The following is a 20,219-nucleotide window of genomic DNA, read 5'->3' as shown; positions in this document are numbered from 1 at the left end:
AGGCTGTTATTTGGAATAATTGTCTATCCCACATCAAGGTGTCATAAGTAAGACAGACAGTGTGCTGATGACCTTGTAACCATTGAGCCATATTTGTTTCTATTCCAAAATTGGTACAAACCAAAAGTCTGTGACGTCAACTCAGAAAGTGATAGATTTACATTGACGAGCCCAAGTAGCCTGGATTACAAACAGTAAACAGATTTGTACTGATCACTTATCCACTAACCCCTGCTGAAACAATGTTGAGCAAGCGCAGAAACAACTGTGATACGATTCCTCGACTTCTTTTGTTAGGAAAACCAACTATCTCTCAAAGTCTCATACGTGAATACAAGTCACTTGGACAAAGTCGGAGTGGACAACCCTGTAGTTCAATAGAACTGTACAGCAACAGGAAGAAAATAAAATTCACAAAAGGGGGAGAAAAGAAATAACTAAAATAAAAAAGGATGAAAGTAAATAATTGCTGAGAAACAGTGTACCAGAAAGAAAATGTCAATCTATAAATGGAGAATCATTTGGTCAGATAATGGCCTGTAAACGGAGAGATCTCAGAGGAAAATACTTTTTGGGAAAGCTTGTTAACCTTGGCTGGCGATGTATTTACAGGACACAGGTATATTCAACAGTAAGAAGGTGTGAAATTTTAATATGTCACTACCTATATTTGATAGGAGAATTTAAAGAAATTATATGGCAAGCCAAAAGACACAATTACATGTTTTAACACTTTCATTCAGCAGGACAATGGTTATCAGTTTGAATGTCTCTAGCCAAGCATCAAAATTACAGATCTGGAACTAAAGAAATTTCTTGGTAATGGAAAAACAACAAATAACAACAGTTATATATTAAGTTGAGAGTTCTATTCCTTGGTGAGAAGATGGGCTTTGCTTTCTGTTGGTTTGTGCCCTATAGTGGTTTCCCCTTAACTGTTAGCTGCAAGACTGATGGGTTTCTTCAAATGCTGATTTACATATTGTACAGAACACTGTTCTGTAAGTGCATCTCTTTTTAGTATAGACTTTGCTGTCCTTTTTCACAGTCCCTTGCTCATGCCTGATGATATCAATGTTACATTGTGTTGTATATCACCATTTCATTATCATTCCACATTTAAATCAATACCAACTTGGGACACAGTCAAGAATTGCCTTCAGTTCAATACTATTTGTTGCTGAATTACCAATCTTTGCCAGAGCTGTAAAGATAATTGATGTGGGAAATCTAAGTAATAGGTGGCAATGTAAGCTTGAAGTTAAGGAACATTTCATCTAATCTATGCTGCATCAGATCTTGCAGAATTTGATGGAGATAGTTTTGAGGGCTTGCATCTGCATCCAGTTCACACTGTAACTGCTAAAATTGAAGCTTTACTGTGGATTCAATGTTGTACCAAAACAAGACTGCATGGAAATTGATTTCTCAGAATCTACTATTAGAGCTCAGATACCAAACAAGGACAAGTCAAAATCTCTCCCATGTGTTTGTCACCTTAATAAAAAGGTTCCTGAAATTTCAATCCAACACCACAATGCAGACCAGTGCGTGATTTAAAACAAAAGGAGGCTTGGAACCCTGAAAATGTCCCCTGCACTTCTATAACAAAGAACATAAAAAGAAGTTAAAAAGAAGTTGCTGGAAAAGCTCAGATCTGGCAGCATCAGTGAAAAAAAAAGTCAGAGTTAACATTTCAGGTCCAGTGACCCTTCCTCCAAACTGATAGTAGCTAGGAAAACATCAGTTTTTATGCAGAAGATATGGAGGGGGCAGAGGGTATGGAGTAAACCAGAGTGAGAATAGAACTGAAAGACAGAGCAGCGCAGTTGGATGGACAAAAGGAGTTGATAACGATAACCTGCAGAATGTAAATTCTCTATGAGATGGTCACCCAGTCTTCATTTCATTTCCCCAACTGACCCAGAGCTTCCAGTTGTCTGCCACTTGAACACACCATCAAGAATGTCCTTCCTGCATCTAATCTGTCCAGGCCTGTTAGAATTTTAATCGGTTTATACGAGATCTCCCCTCACTGTTCTAAACTCCAGTGAATACAATCCTAACTGACTCAATGCCTCCTCATTTATGACTCCTGCCATCCCAGGAATTAATTTGGTAAATATTTGCTGCACTCCCTCCAAAACAAGACAATCCTTCCTCAGATAAGGAAACCAAAAACTGAACAGCATTCCAGGCACGGCCTGAATTATGTCCCGTACAATTGCACTGAGACATCCTTATCCTGTCTCAAATCCTCATGCTATGGCACCCAGGTCTCATTGAACATTCCTGTCTCAATTACAGCCATTCAAGTCATAACTTGCCTTCCTATTTTTGCTATCAAATTGGATAACCTCACAGTTATTAACATTAAATAGCATCTGCCATGCATTTGCCCATTGACTTAGCCTCACTAGAAATCACACTGCAATATTGCTGCAGCCTCAACAGCTCACCTTTCTATCCAGCTTTGTGCTTTTTGCAAATTTTGAGATTTACATTTAGTTCCCTCATCTGAGCCATTAACATGTAATGTGAAGAGGCGGGGTCCTAGTTCTGATCTCTGTAGTATTCTGTTTGCCATTCAGAAAAAAGATCTATTTATTTATCTACTTATTCCTACTTTATTTCCAGTTTACTAACCACGTTTCTGTCCATTTCAATACACTGTTCCCAGTCTTATGCACTTAATTTTACACCTCATTTTTTGGACTTGGTTGAAAACCTTCTAAAAGCCCCAAAAAACTACATCAACTGGCTCCCTCAATGATATTCAGCATTTGAGAGTTTTGTTCATAGGAGACTAAGAAATGAAAATGTCACAATGTGCAATAAAACAAAAAAAAACCACTGAAATTAGTCAATAGTTTTAGCCATGTTTAAAGTTACAGAGGCAGCTATTCTTACGTTTGTATAGAATATCCTTTATTGTCACATGTAAGGGATACTCTACATAACTGTAAAAAATTATAGAGAACAGATCCCTCGTGCTTTAAGACTGAGCGAAATTTAAATATGCAAACAATGTTCTCCCATTTTCAGTGATCTCTTTTCCCAGCATAACAAGTCAAAAGTAGAAGCAAAGCAAAGTATTTGAAGCATTCCACTGTATTCCCAAGATATCTGCTGCCCTGGTTTTCTAAAGCTTAAAAATATATGTTCCGACTTATGTCACAGAAATAATACAGGGAAATCAAAAATGTTTCAACAAAAGAGTATGGAACTGTTGTCTTAAAATCATTCCATGACATCTTTGCAAACACAGCTGGAAAATTAGTGATAAGATCCCATTGTTTGCCTTACCTACTGTGCCTCCAGAGTTGGCTTTTATTGAAATACAATTTTGTAAATATCAGCTGCTTTTGAACTAATGATTATAGTGCCCATACTTCCCATGTGAAGACATATAGCAAGCTATTTGACCATAAAGGGCATGAAGTTAAAAATCAGCCCTGTTCCTTCCCTCACATCCACACATGAACATGAGCCAATGACATCACCTGGTAGTTATCAGAAGTTTAGAAATCGGGTAGATTGTTCCAGAAGCTAATTGCAGTACTTAGTGACGCCGTTGAGAAGATCAGTTGATTGATCCATGCACAAGGATAGAACTTGGGGCTTTAGGATCGGTATTAACCGAATTTCACACTGGCCAGTGCAATTATCAACTAATCTTTCGGGGAGAGGACTTTTTTTAAACACTTAAATCGACTTCAATCATGAAGGAGAAAATCATCCAGGAAATACTGCGGATTTACAATTTTCACTCTTTTACATAGGAAACACCTGATCATAATCTGGGAATAATATAAATAAACAATTTGAGATGCCAAGCAAGTATCACATTTGAGATGTACAAGTGGAAAGGGGAACATGTGCACGGTGTACACAAATTAAATAAGAAATCTCCATCTATTGCCTTGTCTTCTTGACTGAGCATCAATTCTAGTGATTAAAAACATAATGTCAATTTGATTCTGATTTAATAGATGCGTAAAATGTAAGCAGACAGATGTCAGCAAAACGGATGAATAACTTGCAGATTTTTGTTTGACAATATCTTGAGAGAATGGATGTTGCAATCTATTACCCCTGTCTCTTCACTTATGGGAACCTAGTTTTAAATCAAATCTTACCAACCTCCCAAACTCTGGGTACTGACCCAGAGTCATCAATCACTCATGTAACAAGTGCTTCATCCCTGCTATCACTCTTGTAAACTTCCTCTGGACCCCCACAAAGGCTAGCACATCCTCCCTTGGATAAGAAGCCCAAAACTACTTTCAATATTCCAAATGCAGTCTGACCAGAGCTTTATATAGCCTAGCAGTATATCACTGCTCTTGTATTCTAGCTCTCTTGAAATGAATGAAGTTGTATTTGCCTTGCCAACTGAACCTGCATGTTAACCATAAGGGGTTCCTGAACAAAACCTTCCAAGTTCCTTTGTGCTTCAGATTTCCAAAGCCTTTCCCCATCTAGAAAAAAGTACACCTCTATCTTTTCTGTCAACTTGTATAATCTCATGTTTTCCACATTGTATTTGATCTGCTATCATCTTGCCCACTTTCCTAGCTTCATTGAATCCCTACAGTGTGAAAATAGGCCCTTCAGTCCAACAAGTCCACACCAATCCTTGGAGCATCCCATCCAGACCCATTCCCCTATAAGCAACCTAATCTACATATCCCTGAACACCATGGGCAATTTAACATGGCCAATCCACCTAGCCTGCACATCTTTGGACTGTGGGAGGAAACTAGAGCACCCAAAGGAAACACACATAGATGTGGGGAGAATGTGCAAACTCCACACAGACAGTTGCCCGAGGGTGAACCTCAGTTACTGGCACCGTGAGGCAGCAATGCTAACCAGAGAGCCACCGTGCTGCCCAGCTTGTTCAAGACCTTCTGCAGCCTACAGAGCAAAGAAAAATGCAAAGTGGAAACTTGAGATATGGTGGCTTGGGCTTCGGAGCTCAACTCAGCTCGCAGCCATGATGCTCAAATGTGACATTATCAGGTGCAGTCTGAGTGAACCACACGGGGTCTTGAATCTAGGGCCAGGCTGTGGAAGTTTCAACAGGAACTGAACAAGCTATAAAGTTGAAGAGAAATTTTATTTATGCATCAACTGATGTTACAAAAAGCAGGTAGACAACATGTGTCTCTTCTTATCAAGTATAGCAATAGCACAACAGATCAGCGTGACATCAGCATAAGCGGGAATACTGATCGCACATCAAAAGTTCTTTTTTTTTTAAAAAAGGATAGAAACAATGTATACGGTCTTTGTTTCATGATCTAATCTTGTCTTGTGAAATGCAAGAATTCTCATTAACACAATACAATTTCTGTACAGTTTTACCATATGACTTATGACCTACTCAATAAAACTGGGCAATGAGAACACTTTCTCATCATGTACTGCTCACTATGGATAACAATGAGATACAGATTGTTGAACTTGCTCTGTGGAATCATTAACAAAATGACAATAGGATAAGATGTTTACAAATAACAATTCTCCTGCTTAAAAGTAGTGTTTATAAAATGTTGAAATATCGTATCCAGGATCCTACATAGAAGTGAACATCATTCTAGACTTTTCATGCTAATCTGTATTCTTCTTTACTCTGTAACTATAATTTTTTTTACGCTGTAAGATATGTAGCTAAGTACTTGTATCTAAAATGGTGCCATTAAAGGCAGCCATTGTAAAAAACTTTCACTGTACTGCTGTATTTCTGCACTGGAGTACATGTCACAATAAAGGATATTCGTTATTCAGACAAAATGTTGAATTAGTGTAAACATTTTTACTCTTAAAAATGAACACTTGTTGGAAGTGCACAGCTTTCTGACGTACTTTCTGGACTGGTGTGCACTGGGCTGTACTAACACACATAAAACTGTGTGTGGGATCAAAAGGAACCAACAAGAATTAAGCAAACCCATTGAATAGCAACAACCTGGTTAAATGGATGCAAAAACATATTGTGGACTAATTTCAACTCTAGGTCAGTTCTATGATTTGACTTTTTTTATTGTACATGTTTTGTTACAAAATGCGGTCAAAAGCATTGCATAGTGTTGCCACTTTCTGGTGCCATCTTAAAACACAGAAAAATAAACTTAAAACAAACAATGCGGAAAAATAAAGAAATAAAATGTCAACTTTATAGTCCTTCATGTTAAGTGCTCCATCATGGACCAGGAACCTGTTGGCCAGGCAAGAGTCCCTTCGCCAAACCACTGCTGGAACAGAAGTCACCACTCTTTGATGCCATTTCACCTCCCCTGACAAGCTTGCCTCTACGAATCCTTACTGGAGCTAGCCATTCAGATGCCAGCAATGCTGCTGGGTACAGCACCAGCCCAAGGTCGACTCCGCTGATGCCAGGAGTCCGGGTCGGGCTTACCTTGCTGCTGCTAATGCCACTGGGCCTAAACGTATCTCCGCTGCCACCTCCACAAACCTTCACTGGAAGCAGATGCTGCTGGGAACCTAAACTTGCTTCTACCACTCAGCCAAGGGTCAGTGTTGCTGGGCCTACTCACTGTCGCCTCTGCTGTCGCTGTGACCAAGTTGCTCAAGAGGCAAGTAAAATAAAATACAAGAAGAAAAAAAGAACAAGAGAGAATAAAAGGAAAAGAAACAAAAAGAAAAGTAGAAGGATTAGATGAGCCCCCAGCTCAGAAGTCTTACTCCACTGCCTTCTTATTGGAATTTGAGGAATTTAGGTACAGTGCTCGAAGGCATAAATCGCTATGCATCAATTCAACAAGTAGACAATGTGAGCAATGTCCTGTATAAATCTGAAAGGGACGCCCAAAAATGCAAACATGGAAAAGCATAGGAGACCATTATGGTGTCACAAATGAAGAAAAATTAAGAAAAATAGAAAACAAAGAATGTGTGTGAATAAATCATCTGCCAAATGGTGGGAGGACTACATTTAGAAAGGTAGGTGCTGATTGTTAGCTGTGTATTGCATTTCATTGTTAAATTTACTTGAGCCCCTAATTTGCAGCTTTAAATTAAAGCTGTATATGAGGAGGTATGCTTGCAACATGGAGTTCTTTAAATGCAGGTATTTCAAGAAAAGTGTAAAGATTGGATCCAATCTGGGCAATAGATCATTGATGAGAAGTAAGCAGTCGGCCACAGACTGGTCTTAGACCAAAAATCTTGATATGCATAACTCAAGCTTAGACCCCCTTAGATGGTACAAGGGAAAAGTATTAAATGTGATTTTGAACAAGCACAAATGCTAAGAGGGATGGCATACCAAGAACATTGTTTGGAGCTGAACTGTAAATGTTGTCAAGGAGATTAAGTTCATTCTAAATGTTATCAGCTGACCTTGTACGTGAAAAAAAAGGACATCCCACTGAAACAAAGATACAAGTTAAAATAGTTGGCATATCTGTGTAGCTGCATTCCATATAATAGAGATATGACTCAGCGAAATACTGGAGATATATGGCATGAAAACAGGAGTTGCTGGAAAAGCTCAGCAGCACTGTAAGCATCTGTGAAGAAAAATCAGAGTTAGCATTGTGGGTCCAGTGACCCTTCCTCAGAATGGAGATAATAGCATCCCTGAAGGCATGAAGGGCTTCTTCCTATCTCATAAAGATGGAGAACTGATCATTCAGGAGTCAACAGCTGAGAAATGAAAAGATTAATCACCTTAACTATCATAATGCTGACGAGAAAGCAATGACCAATACAAGCATATTAAGTGCCTTTTAGAACATACAACCAACATGCAGAAAGGTTACTGTATCAGACATAATAATGAAGGGTCTAGGCCCGAAACGTCAACTTTTGTGCTTCTGAGATGCTGCTTGGCCTACTGTGTTCATCCAGCCCCACACTTGGTTATGCACTAAGGTTATGTCTAGCCCAAGTGTATTTTTTAAAATCCCCTTTCTCCCAGGTTTTCCCTCGTGGACAGTGCTACAGGGAAAACATGAGAGAAAGGGGACAACAAACATTTGGGCTATTTGAAAAAGTTGAGCTGACATTTTCATCTCCTTCGAGAAAAACATCCTGTTACAACATTAGAGATAATGGGAACTGCAGATGCTGGAGAATTCCAAGATAATACAATGTGAGGCTGGATGAACACAGCAGGCTAAGCAGCATCTCAGGAGCACAAAAGCTGACGTTTCGGGCCTAGACCCTTCATCAGAGAGGGGGATGGGGGGAGGGAACTGGAATAAATAGGGAGAGAGGGGGAGGCGGACCGAAGATGGAGAGTAAAGAAGATAGGTGGAGAGGGTGTAGGTGGGGAGGTAGGGAGGGGATAGGTCAGTCCAGGGAAGACGGACAGGTCAAGGAGGTGTGATGAGGTTAGTAGGTAGCTGGGGGTGCGGCTTGGGGTGGGAGGAAGGGATGGGTGAGAGGAAGAACCGGTTAGGGAGGCAGAGACAGGTTGGACTGGTTTTGGGATGCAGTGGGTGGGGGGGAAGAGCTGGGCTGGTTGTGTGGTGCAGTGGGGGGAGGGGATGAACTGGGCTGGTTGAGGGATGCAGTGGGGGAAGGGGAGATTTTGAAACTGGTGAAGTCCACATTGATACCATATGGCTGCAGGGTTCCCAGGCGGAATATGAGTTGCTGTTCCTGCAACCTTCGGGTGGCATCATGGTGGCAGTGCAGGAGGCCCATGATGGACATGTCATCAAGAGAATGGGAGGGGGAGTGGAAATGGTTTGCGACTGGGAGGTGCAGTTGTTTGTTGCGAACTGAGCGGAGGTGTTCTGCAAAGCGGTCCCCAAGCCTCCGCTTGGTTTCCCCAATGTAGAGAAAGCCGCACCGGGTACAGTGGATGCAGTATACCACATTGGCAGATGTGCAGGTGAACCTCTGCTTAATGTGGAATGTCATCTTGGGGCCTGGGATGGGGGTGAGGGAGGAGGTGTGGGGACAAGTGTAGCATTTCCTGCGGTTGCAGGGGAAGGTGCCGGGTGTGGTGGGGTTGGAGGGCAGTGTGGAGCGAACAAGGGAGTCACGGAGAGAGTGGTCTCTCCGGAAAGCAGACAGGGGTGGGGATGGAAAAATGTCTTGGGTGGTGGGGTCGGATTGTAAATGGCGGAAGTGTCGGAGGATAATGCGTTGTATCCGGAGGTTGGTAGGCCCTTGACCGCGTCTCCCGCATTTCCCGCGACACATCCCTCACACCCCGCCCCCGCCACAACCGCCCCAAGAGGATCCCCCTCGTTCTCACACACCACCCTACCAACCTCCGGATACAACGCATTATCCTCCGACACTTCCGCCATTTACAATCCGACCCCACCACCCAAGACATTTTTCCATCCCCACCCCTGTCTGCTTTCCGGAGAGACCACTCTCTCCGTGACTCCCTTGTTCGCTCCACACTGCCCTCCAACCCCACCACACCCGGCACCTTCCCCTGCAACCGCAGGAAATGCTACACTTGTCCCCACACCTCCTCCCTCACCCCCATCCCAGGCCCCAAGATGACATTCCACATTAAGCAGAGGTTCACCTGCACATCTGCCAATGTGGTATACTGCATCCACTGTACCCGGTGCGGCTTTCTCTACATTGGGGAAACCAAGCGGAGGCTTGGGGACCGCTTTGCAGAACACCTCCGCTCAGTTCGCAACAAACAACTGCACCTCCCAGTCGCAAACCATTTCCACTCCCCCTCCCATTCTCTTGATGACATGTCCATCATGGGCCTCCTGCACTGCCACCATGATGCCACCCGAAGGTTGCAGGAACAGCAACTCATATTCCGCCTGGGAACCCTGCAGCCATATGGTATCAATGTGGACTTCACCAGTTTCAAAATCTCCCCTTCCCCCACTGCATCCCTCAACCAGCCCAGTTCATCCCCTCCCCCCACTGCACCACACAACCAGCCCAGCTCTTCCCCCCCACCCACTGCATCCCAAAACCAGTCCAACCTGTCTCTGCCTCCCTAACCGGTTCTTCCTCTCACCCATCCCTTCCTCCCACCCCAAGCCGCACCCCCAGCTACCTACTAACCTCATCCCACCTCCTTGACCTGTCCGTCTTCCCTGGACTGACCTATCCCCTCCCTACCTCCCCACCTACACCCTCTCCACCTATCTTCTTTACTCTCCATCTTCGGTCCGCCTCCCCCTCTCTCCCTATTTATTCCAGTTCCCTCCCCCCATCCCCCTCTCTGATGAAGGGTCTAGGCCCGAAACGTCAGCTTTTGTGCTCCTGAGATGCTGCTTAGCCTGCTGTGTTCATCCAGCCTCACATTGTATTATCCTGTTACAACATTATTGGATACGGTTTGGGGTGAGGGTTAAATCTGTTTAATTTTCTCTTTGATAAGATAAGGGCATTAGCTGCAAGGTCAATAATTATTGCCAGCCGCCTGTTTGCTCTAGGTCTGAGTGTGTGGGCAGGTCATTTCAGAGGACAGTGAGGATTTATATTGGAATAGTAAAGCCTACAGGAAGCAAAGGCATGAATTTAACAGCAATTTAGGTCAGCATGAGAGATGGAAATTCTCCCGTTCTTGATAGTGTAGATAATGTGGTCAAAAGCTCATTTCAGAATGAGGTTTGATGTCCATTTTATCATGTCTCTGGAATTGCCTCAATTAGTTGTGAGCAGAGATAATGGGAACTGCAGATGCTGGAGAATCCGAGATAACAAAGTGTGGAGCTGGATGAACACAGCTTGGCCTAGTTATGAGCACAGGTTTCTACTTGCTGGATCTCTGCACCTAACACTCAATTTAGGAAACCTAAAGCCTATCTTACACATACAGGTTTGGCAACCTGCAATATCATCCAAATGGTTCCTGCTTGAATTTTGCTTCATACTTCTCCATAGAAGAGAGGTAGCTTCAACATTTAAAAGCATTTCTCATTGATCTTAATTAAGGAATGGATCAGAACTTTATTTGGAACTGTATTTCCGGTACTCCCCTAAATAGAATACATTGCAATGAATATCTGACCGGAACAGCAAAGAAAATGTGTAAAAATACACAGGTTTGTAGAAAATGATGCAACGCATGATTAGATGTGATTGTTGAGAGTATCTTCTGGTAAATTCAGTTTTACTTTCTGTGCATAATGAGATCCATCAATGGCTGAGTGTTTTTAATAAGATTGTAAGGCATGGGAGCAGATGTAGGCCATTGAGCTCATGGAGTTTGCACCGCCATTTAATGAGATGAATGGATGAACGAATGAATAAATGAATAATTGTAGCACGCCCAGGGAAAGTTATAGAGAAATGTTTTCGGTCACCACAATCCAGTACCAAAGAAAGTACAGTCAGAGAGTCATACAACACAGAAACACACACTTCGGTCCAACCAGTCTATGCAGCACATAATCCCAAACTAAATAGTGCCACCTGCTTGCTCCTGGGCCATATCTCTCCAAACATTTCCTAACAAACTTTCAAAATACGGAATGGCCTGGACAAACTGGATGTTGGAAAGATGTTTCCATTGGCAGGAGAGTCTAGGACCCAAAGGCACAGTCCGTGGCTGTGGCTAAAGGAACACTTTTAGAACAGAGATAAGGAGAAACTTCTTCAGCCAGAGAGTGGTGAATCTGTGAAATTCATTGCCACAGAAGGCTGTGGAGGCCAGGTTATTGAGTGCATTTAAGACTGAGATAGATAAGTTCTTGATTATCAAGGGTTATGGAGAGAGAGCAGGAGAATGGGGTTGAGGAACTTATCAGCCATTATTGAATGGCAGAGCAGACTCAATGGGCTGAATGGCCTAATTTTTGCTCCTATGTCTTATGGTCTTATTACTTATCTATATGCTTAAATAGAGTTCATCTTCATTGGCCTGGACCTCAAACACAGTCCAGGACTAATGCAAGATCTCTGGAAGTTCCCCACTCCAGGTCTATTGCAGCCAGAAGTCTCCGCTCTGTGATTGCTCCAGCTGATGTCTTTCCACCAGTTCCAGGAGTCCATGCATTGGGCCTACAAAGCCAGGATTCCTCGCTCTGGTCACTGACGACACCGCTCTGCCCTTCCCGTGAAGTCAAAATGAAGAAAAAAAGAGGAAGAAGGAGAAGGCAAAATAGCAAAAAAACAGAAAAGGTGTTGGCAGTGACAGTGGGAGGGGTGGAGAATCCAACTGGCCAGGAGCAGACAGGCCTATGGTACCAGTGCTGTCATCTTGACTAGCTGGGTTGCTCTCTCGTCTGTGCTACAACGCTCACCGATATTTCCAGAGCTTTTGGAATACTGCGATCAGTTCTGGTTTCCCTGCTGTAGGAAGAATGTTGTGAACCTTTAAGGGGTGCATAAAATATTTACAAGGATGTTGTCAGGGTCGGAGGGCTTAAGCTTTCGGAAGAGGCTGAATAGGCTGGGGCTATTGTCCCTGGTGCAGCAGAGGCTGAAGGGTGACCTTGCAGGGGTTTATAAAATCTAGAGGGACATTGGCACGATGACCAGCAAAGGTATTTTCCCCAGGGTGGGGAGTCCAAAACTAGAGGGCATAGGTTTAAGGTAAGAAGGGAGAGATTTAAAAGAAAGCTATGGGGAAACGTTTCCACAAAGGTTGTACATGTTTTGAATGAGCTGCCAGACAAAGTGGAGGCGTTTGGCACAATTACAACATTTGGAAGGCATCTGGATGGGTGTATGAATAGAAAGGGTTTAGAGGGATATGGTGGAAAATGCTGGCAAATGGGACTAGATTAATGTAGAACATCAAGTTGGCATGGATGAGTTGAACTGAAGGGTCTGTATCTGTGCTGTACTCCATATGACTCCATATTGTACCACCCTTTAACTGAAAAAGTGAAGCTTAAATTTGAGCAGAAAACATACAAGTTACTGCTCTCCATCCCTTGTACCGTATTAGCTTTGAATCTAGTCTTGCTAAAAAAATTGTGACAGCACAGCATTACAGCAGACAGAGCCACTACCAACAGTCATAGTATTTCTCCTGTGTTTTCCAGGAAACAAGGGTTTGAACATATGACTCATCTTTCAGCTGCTTCCGTGAAGAAGCAGAATCTGTAGTTAGTGAACTCTTATTGACTTCACTTTTCCCTTAAAATACACTTCTTTTAAAATTTGGTCAGGTTTACCCCATTACTGTGTAAAGCAAAATTTTCAACATTGCATATCTCAAAGCACAGAAGTAGCACACAGATGTACAGTCCAAAGCAAAAGTAACTTGACATATTTATCATTTCCCTCACCTCCACATGCCCTAAAAAGGTCAAAGAATGACAAACACTGGATTAACATGTGATCATTTGGTGTAGTTTAATGATTCAAAATAAGCTAATACTTCATTAATAAGAGCAAAATGCAGGAAAAACTCAACACATTTGATGACCTGTGGCAAGAGAAAGAGAAAAAAAGAGTTAACGTTTCAAGACTAGTAAGGCTTCTTCAGAATTCCAGCAAGCTGCCTCTTGAACCACTGCAGTCCATTTGGTGTAGGAACACACATAATGCCATTAGGGATGGAGTTCAAAAATCATAAACACCTTTGTCTTTACTTGAGCAATATTCCATTAATACGGTCACATCTGTAATGTAGGTTTGTAGTATATTGCTGTAATTTGGCAAACTTGGAATCAAAATTGGAAGAAAAAGTAATTCCTGGCAACAACTTGGTAAATCATTTTTGAATGCTGTCCAATTTGATAACTCACTTCCTAGAGCAGGGAGACCAGAACTGTCCACAGTAGTCCAAATCTGGCTGCGCCAATGTCCTATGTAACCTTGGAGATAGGAAGATTTGTAGATTCTGGAGTCAGAGACCACACTGACTACAGTGTGAAGCTGGAGGAGCACGCAAGTCAGGCAGCATCAGACGAGCAGGAAAGTTGACATTTTGGGTTTACATCCTTCAATCCTAATGAAGCATTTAAACCTGAACAACTCTCCAGCTTCTCTGCTGCTGCCTGACCTGCTGTGTTCCGATATAACCTCAACATGACGTCCCAATTCCTATACTCAATGGTTGGAGCAATGAAGGCAAGTGTGCCAAACGCATTCTTAACCACCATGTCTACTGTAATGCAAATTTCAGAGAACTGTGTATTTGACCGCCTAGGTCTCCGCTCAATAACACTCCTCGGGGCTATACCATTAATTGTATAAGTCTTTCCCTTGTTTTACCAAAATATAATACCTCCCATTTATCAAAATTAAAATCCATTTGCCACACCTCAGGCCAAAGGCCCAATTGATTAAGATCCCTTTGTAATCTTAGGCAACCTTCCTCACTGTTGGCTGTACTAATTTTGACGTGACCCGCAAACTTACTAACCATGCCTTCAAAATTCTCATCCAAATCATTTATATAAAAATGACAAGTAACAGTGGAGCCAACCCTGAATCCTGCAGAAGATCTCCGGTCCAAAAACAACCCTCCTCCACCACCCTCTGTCTCTTACCATCAAGCCAATTATGATCCATTTGACAAGCTCTCCCTTAATCCATGTGATCTAACCTTACTAATTAGTCCACTATGCGGAATCTTGTCAAAGGGTTTAGTTAAGTACATGTAGACAACATCCATCACTCTTCCCTTAATTTTTTTTGGTCTCATCCTCAAAAGCTCAGTCAAGTTTGTGAGACATGATTTCCCAAGCACAAAGCCATGTTGACTATCCTTAATCAGTCCTCACCTCTCCAAATGCACGTAATTCCTTTCTCTCAGAAGCTCCTCTGACAACTCACCCACCACTGATGTCAGACTCACCAGGCTATAATTCCCAGGCTTCTTTTTACAATCTTTCTTAAATACATTAGCCACCCTCCAGTCCTCCACCACCTCACCCATGGCCATAGATGATATAAATACCCCTGCTAGGGGCCCTGCAGTTTCTTCACTAACATCTCACAATGTCCTGGCATAAGCTTGACAATGTTCAAGAGATTTATTCATCTTGGTTTCTTTTTAAGACCTCCAGCAGTTCCTGTTGTTATATAGACTCTTTTCCAGATGTCAATTTTTATTTCCCCAAGTTCCCTAGTCTTCATGTCTTTCCCCACAGTTTAAAAAAAACTGATGTGAAATATTGACTTACTGTCTCTCACATCTTCTGTAGTTCTACAGATTGATGATCTTGTTGATCTTTAAAGGAGGCCATATTCTCTGTCTAGTTGCTGTACTTGTAGAATCTCTTTGGATTTTCCCTAACCTTATCTGACAAGTCATATTTTCTTTGAAATTATATTTGAACTCACTGATCAAAAATAACTTTCAACATCAAAAATAACTTTCAACTTCAAAATGACACTTTCTCACAGCTAAAACAAAACCCCGTACCACTTGACCATAAAATCTAAATTCCAAAATGATACTACAAACCTTTATCGCAGCATTAGCTCATGTGAATCAGAGTCTAATGAAGGTTTTCTTGAGAGCTTGGAAGCAGTGGCAATGATGATAGAAAATGAATTAGTTCATTTTTCACAACAACAGGAAATTTCTTAGATTCCACGAGTCTGAGAATACAAGCAGGCTTCAGTCAGGGAAGAGCTGTTTGTTGTCAATTCCAATTTTAAAAAGCAGGCTGAGAAAAGACTTTGGATCGATTCAATAAACAAGCAGATGTTTCATTCATGTGACTCAATTTCTGGATGGGCTGTAATGAGGGGGTTTTGTCAAACACCATTGTTTCTAGTAGAAACTAACCATTAGGCTGTTAGCACCACTTCAGCCATAGTAAGTTTCAATGGCATCCATTATTCAGTACTGGCTAGGGTAGACAATATCTGAGAGAGCTTTCTTGCTTTATACATGCAGATGGACACTCTAAAATTCCGTAAGTGATTTATTAACTTTTGCCCTGCCAATCGCAGGAAATTTCTATAAGTAGCCAATGGGTTCATTCAGCATTTAATAGCAACCATTTTAAATTTAACATAGACAAGAACAGAAATTGCCGAATAAGCTCAGGCCTGGCAGAATCTGTGGTGGAGAGAGAGCAGAGTTAACATTTCAGATTGACTGACCCTTCCTCAGAACTCTCAGAAACTTAACAAGGGTTCATTTAAAAAGAAAAAAAAGTAACTTTCATTTTCAAACAGAAAATAAAGAGGTTTCAGATCTCTTCATGCCCACAGGCTTGACATTATCAAAATGAATGTTTTGATCTTGTGTAAAAAGGAAACTGCACAAAGCAAAGCTTTATATACAAATGAACTGTTACTTTATCTTCAACGTATCAATTGAGCATGTGCCAACATTCCCCATTTTGATTGGGTATTTGTTTTGCTGTTTCATCTGGCTTTGTTTGATCTGCAAATATTCATCACTTTTTCCTACAATTTCACTCACGACAACCATATTGTACCAAAATAGTTAGACGAGTCTCATTTTCTGTGAACACCCCCAGGCACAGATTTAAAATAAGTTTTCAATCGAATAGATAATATTTGCTCACCTGTTAGATACCTGTCGAATAACATTAACTAATCCCCTGTTTGTGCTGTCTGTGATGCCACAAGAATGCAGCAGCAAAGTTAAAAATGCTGCCTACAGAATTCCACAATCTCAAAATTTGGTAATTATTCAAAACTGTTTCACACTATAATCTCATTACGTTCAAGGTCAATTATAATCCTTGAGCACAAAACAATTTTTAATCTCAATAGTTTTGGTCGCACTAAACTAGATAGCTGTTACTGGCATAGATCCACAGACTTCAGTGGTAAATATTGGAACTCGAATAGAAAACTTACCTTTTCTTTCGTTCCCACTATTCTGATTTCAATTGTAATATGACTGCTGCTATGGATGATACCAACGAACACAGCATTGAGCCTAGCAGCTCTGAACCTCTGTATTACTGCGGAGTCCTACAGAAATGATTAACTGGGGAAATTCCTTCAGTGCTGTTAACATTACAACCTATTGACAACACATTTGAACTGCAGAAGATTCTGCAGCCACTTCATACAACACTTCTAAAATAGTCTCCTTAACTGGCACAGTTGAATCTGTAATGGGATTGCCACACAACATAAATCTATCTCCTCAACATCTACCTCTGTCACCTGCATAGCCTGAATTTACCCTGACTTATGTGCAATGGAAGAAGATAAAGTGGGTGTCTGTGTTTTCGTGTGCGCGCACGCGCATGCTTATCAGTGGGACTGGGACTCCGAGGAAAATCAGTACACAAGGATCTTGCCACCTACTGCTATCAGAGGGGACTGGCCAAGCTGGTCAATGATGCTTCCATTGCAGAACAGCTTGTCATCACTCCTGGTTTAGGCTTGTACGTAATCAACTACCACTCTGACAAGGTTCTGAGGACTGCCCTGTGAAATGATCAAGTCGACTGATAACATCAGAAAAGAATAAAATCAAAATTAAGACATGGAAACTTACTTGCAGATGCTGTCTAACTTCAGAAACTGGTCGAGCTTCACTCTTGTTGTAACATGGCCACCCCAGTGCCTGGTAATACACGTTCTTGATTTAATTTGACGCTTTTTCTGGTCAGAAATGGTGGGAACTCGCTGCGTCTTCAGTGAAAAGTTATGACTGGCTTTAAGCTTTGAAATGGGGAGAAGGGCCAATTTAGCTCAACATTTCAGTAAAATTCCACACAAATCACTTGGAAAGAATAATACACCAACTTGCATTTATCTAGCGCCCTTGTAAGTAAAACGTCCTATAGTGCTTCATAGAGGTGAACAAGCAGTGTTTGATCCTGAGCCATCGCTGCTCCAAGTAAGCTGCGTGTGCGTACACGGCCTCCCTTCTACCCGCAGGTAATGTGCAAAATCACTCAGAAGTTAAGATCACACACACATGAACGCTCCTCAGAGGAGTACCACGTATTGGAATACATGGATAATAGGAACGGAGGGTCCAGACCCGAAACGTCAGCTTTCCTGCTCATCTCATGCTGCCTGGCCCGCTGTGTTCATCCAGCTCCACACTGCGTTACCTTGGAATACATGAGCCGTGCATACCGAGGACTGTTCAAAGGGGGCCCCATTGCCAGCCACTTTAAAGGGGGTAATGTCAGCATTGTGGCGAGAACTAACCCCCACACAGGGGAGAACAAGTAACTATTACCGTTTCTGAGCAGAGCGCTTGTTGGCGCAGGCACGAAGTGGTAGCATTACAAAAACGCTTGTCCACCTTTGTCGAAAAAAAAATGCACCTTTGTACAATAAACCGTAAACACGTAGTGGACATCACATTTTACTGAATTGCGACTAGAAGCTGCCGTTAGCTTTCTTATGTACTCAGGCTCGAAAAGATGCAGAAGACTGGATCATCTGACTTGCTTCGCAAGTGATTCAAATTTACAAACTTTTGCTTCTAGAAGAACGATTTTATAGCACTTACAATGAATCCTCGTATCTAGGCACTCTCCACACAACCCACCGCCCTCAGACACATTTTCAGATCGATCATTTTACAAGCAATCATACGACCCGGAGGTCGTGAAACAGGCAAACGGACGCATTTTAAGAATCTGAATCTTCAGCACTAAAAACAGATATCTAACACAGAAGTGATTCAGTTAACCAAGCAAAATAAATCCGATTAACTAGTTGAAGTCATACTGTTCCCTTGAGTTCTATTGTGTGTGGCTTAATTATAACACGAGAAACAAACAAGAATAAAAAGAACACGCCTAACTTAAGGTGCTACAGCTCCCTTTCTAATCAGGACACGGACTTCATCAATTGATTTATCACATATTACCACGTGCTCTCTGTAGCAAAATGATGTGTAAAATTATTCTAAAACTCCTTTTGCAAACCGGAGTATCTTGCTCTATTTTCATTCATCATTACTGCAAGTACGCACGTAGGAACTGTGTTATTTAAGTAACATGTCAAACCACAACCATATATCATACAAACTGAAAACACTTCTGAATGAAGAGGCACGTAAATTGCAATATGCAAATTTGTCCAGGGACCAAGATCAAACTGACAGCCTAACAGGTATTGGCTACAAAAGGGAAGGTAGTCTTTTTATATAAAAAAAAACAAAAAAAAAAGGCTGAGCTCAGGCTACCTCGGTTCAGTCGCAAGTCTCCTTCTCTCGGTCTCCCAGCCACTCTAAAATAAAGAGACTGATGCGTAAACGGGGATTCAATCCGGTACCCAAGAAGACCCTGGTGGGAGGGGATACTTACCAGCTGACTCTGGTATACGGCTGACAATCCTGTCATCTTGGAGAAATAGAACCACGTTAAACCCCGCCAAAGCAGAAGAATGGGGAAAAGGAGGTGAGAGCAGCGAAGCTGCCGCGCCGAGTCCTGACAGCAACACACTGAGAGCTAAAATCCGAATATCTAACTTCTGAAGCAATACAATTGCCGGAAAGCAACTCCTCCCACTTTACCTCACTGCCACAAAGGGAGAGAGAGAACGAGCTGCATGATTTTCTGGCGCACTAGACCATGCTGAGAGGGGCTATTTCCTTGGTCGTCACTCGTGTAAAATGATTGAAAAGCTACAATAAAACACTTGTTAGTGACTGTAACTACCGCCTCTTGTCGTCAATATAATTAACCCGTGACTACTTGGCTAGGGGCACAGCAGAAGACTCATTGTTTCCCGTTTTTATTCCCAGGACTTTGGAAACAGCTGATTTCTTTATAGACAGCTACAACTGCTGACAATTTAAAATCTCGCAGTGCTGTGGAGTTTTGGTTCTTGTTCATTTACTGCGGAGGATGACTGGGGGGGGGAAGGGTGGGAAAGGTAGTGCCCTGGTGGATAAAATGGCAATCTTCAGCATACAATGGATCAAAAATAAAATCTGGGCTCCATTCTCAGCCAGTTTTCAGTTATCTCCGTCCACCAGTGAGTACCATTAAAACCTCCCTCAAGGTCTTTGAATGATGCAGGAAAATCGATCAGGTTCCCTGCTACAATACACGTTCATTGTGACGTCTGGCGCGAACGATGCATTATTGCACAGAAGGTGAGCAAGGTACCCAACTCAACTGCGATACACACACATCCGCTTCCACAGCCACCACCCCTCCCCAGCTAGAACGATGGAAGTTTCTGCTGATCCATAAGAAAGAGCCAAGACAGCAAAATTTAACACAGATGCCCCACACAAACGTGCTCGAGGACAGAGTACTGTGATCAGGGGTGAATATGGTGAAACCGAGCATAAAAACATGGTTTAAAAAATGCTCCAGGTGACAAGAGATTATTACTGCGACTAACAACTGCTTCGCAAGCGTGAGACAAGCTCCCAA

At 42.1% G+C, this 20,219-nt stretch overlaps 1 protein-coding gene across 3 annotated transcripts in view; it reads right to left on the bottom strand.

Moving 5' to 3' along the window:
* Positions 1 to 20,219, bottom strand: part of LOC125459065 (probable E3 ubiquitin-protein ligase MID2) — a 227,474-nt gene that overhangs the window by 115,981 nt on the left and 91,274 nt on the right. The window contains exon 1 of one of the 3 annotated variants that reach the window (XM_048544995.2): positions 19,140 to 19,277. The exons of 1 other annotated variant lie outside the window; for it this stretch is intronic. The gene's annotated coding sequence lies outside the window, so the exon portion shown is untranslated. Of the gene's footprint in view, positions 1 to 19,018; positions 19,089 to 19,139; positions 19,278 to 20,219 lie in introns of those variants that run through there. One more of the 3 variants, XM_048544994.2, reaches the window with a different exon arrangement.

Source organism: Stegostoma tigrinum, chromosome 15 (genome assembly GCF_030684315.1).
Source record: "Stegostoma tigrinum isolate sSteTig4 chromosome 15, sSteTig4.hap1, whole genome shotgun sequence".
Taxonomy (NCBI): domain Eukaryota; kingdom Metazoa; phylum Chordata; class Chondrichthyes; order Orectolobiformes; family Stegostomatidae; genus Stegostoma; species Stegostoma tigrinum.
Note: the sequence above shows the minus strand (reverse complement) of the source record. Positions and strands in the feature narration are given on the sequence as shown.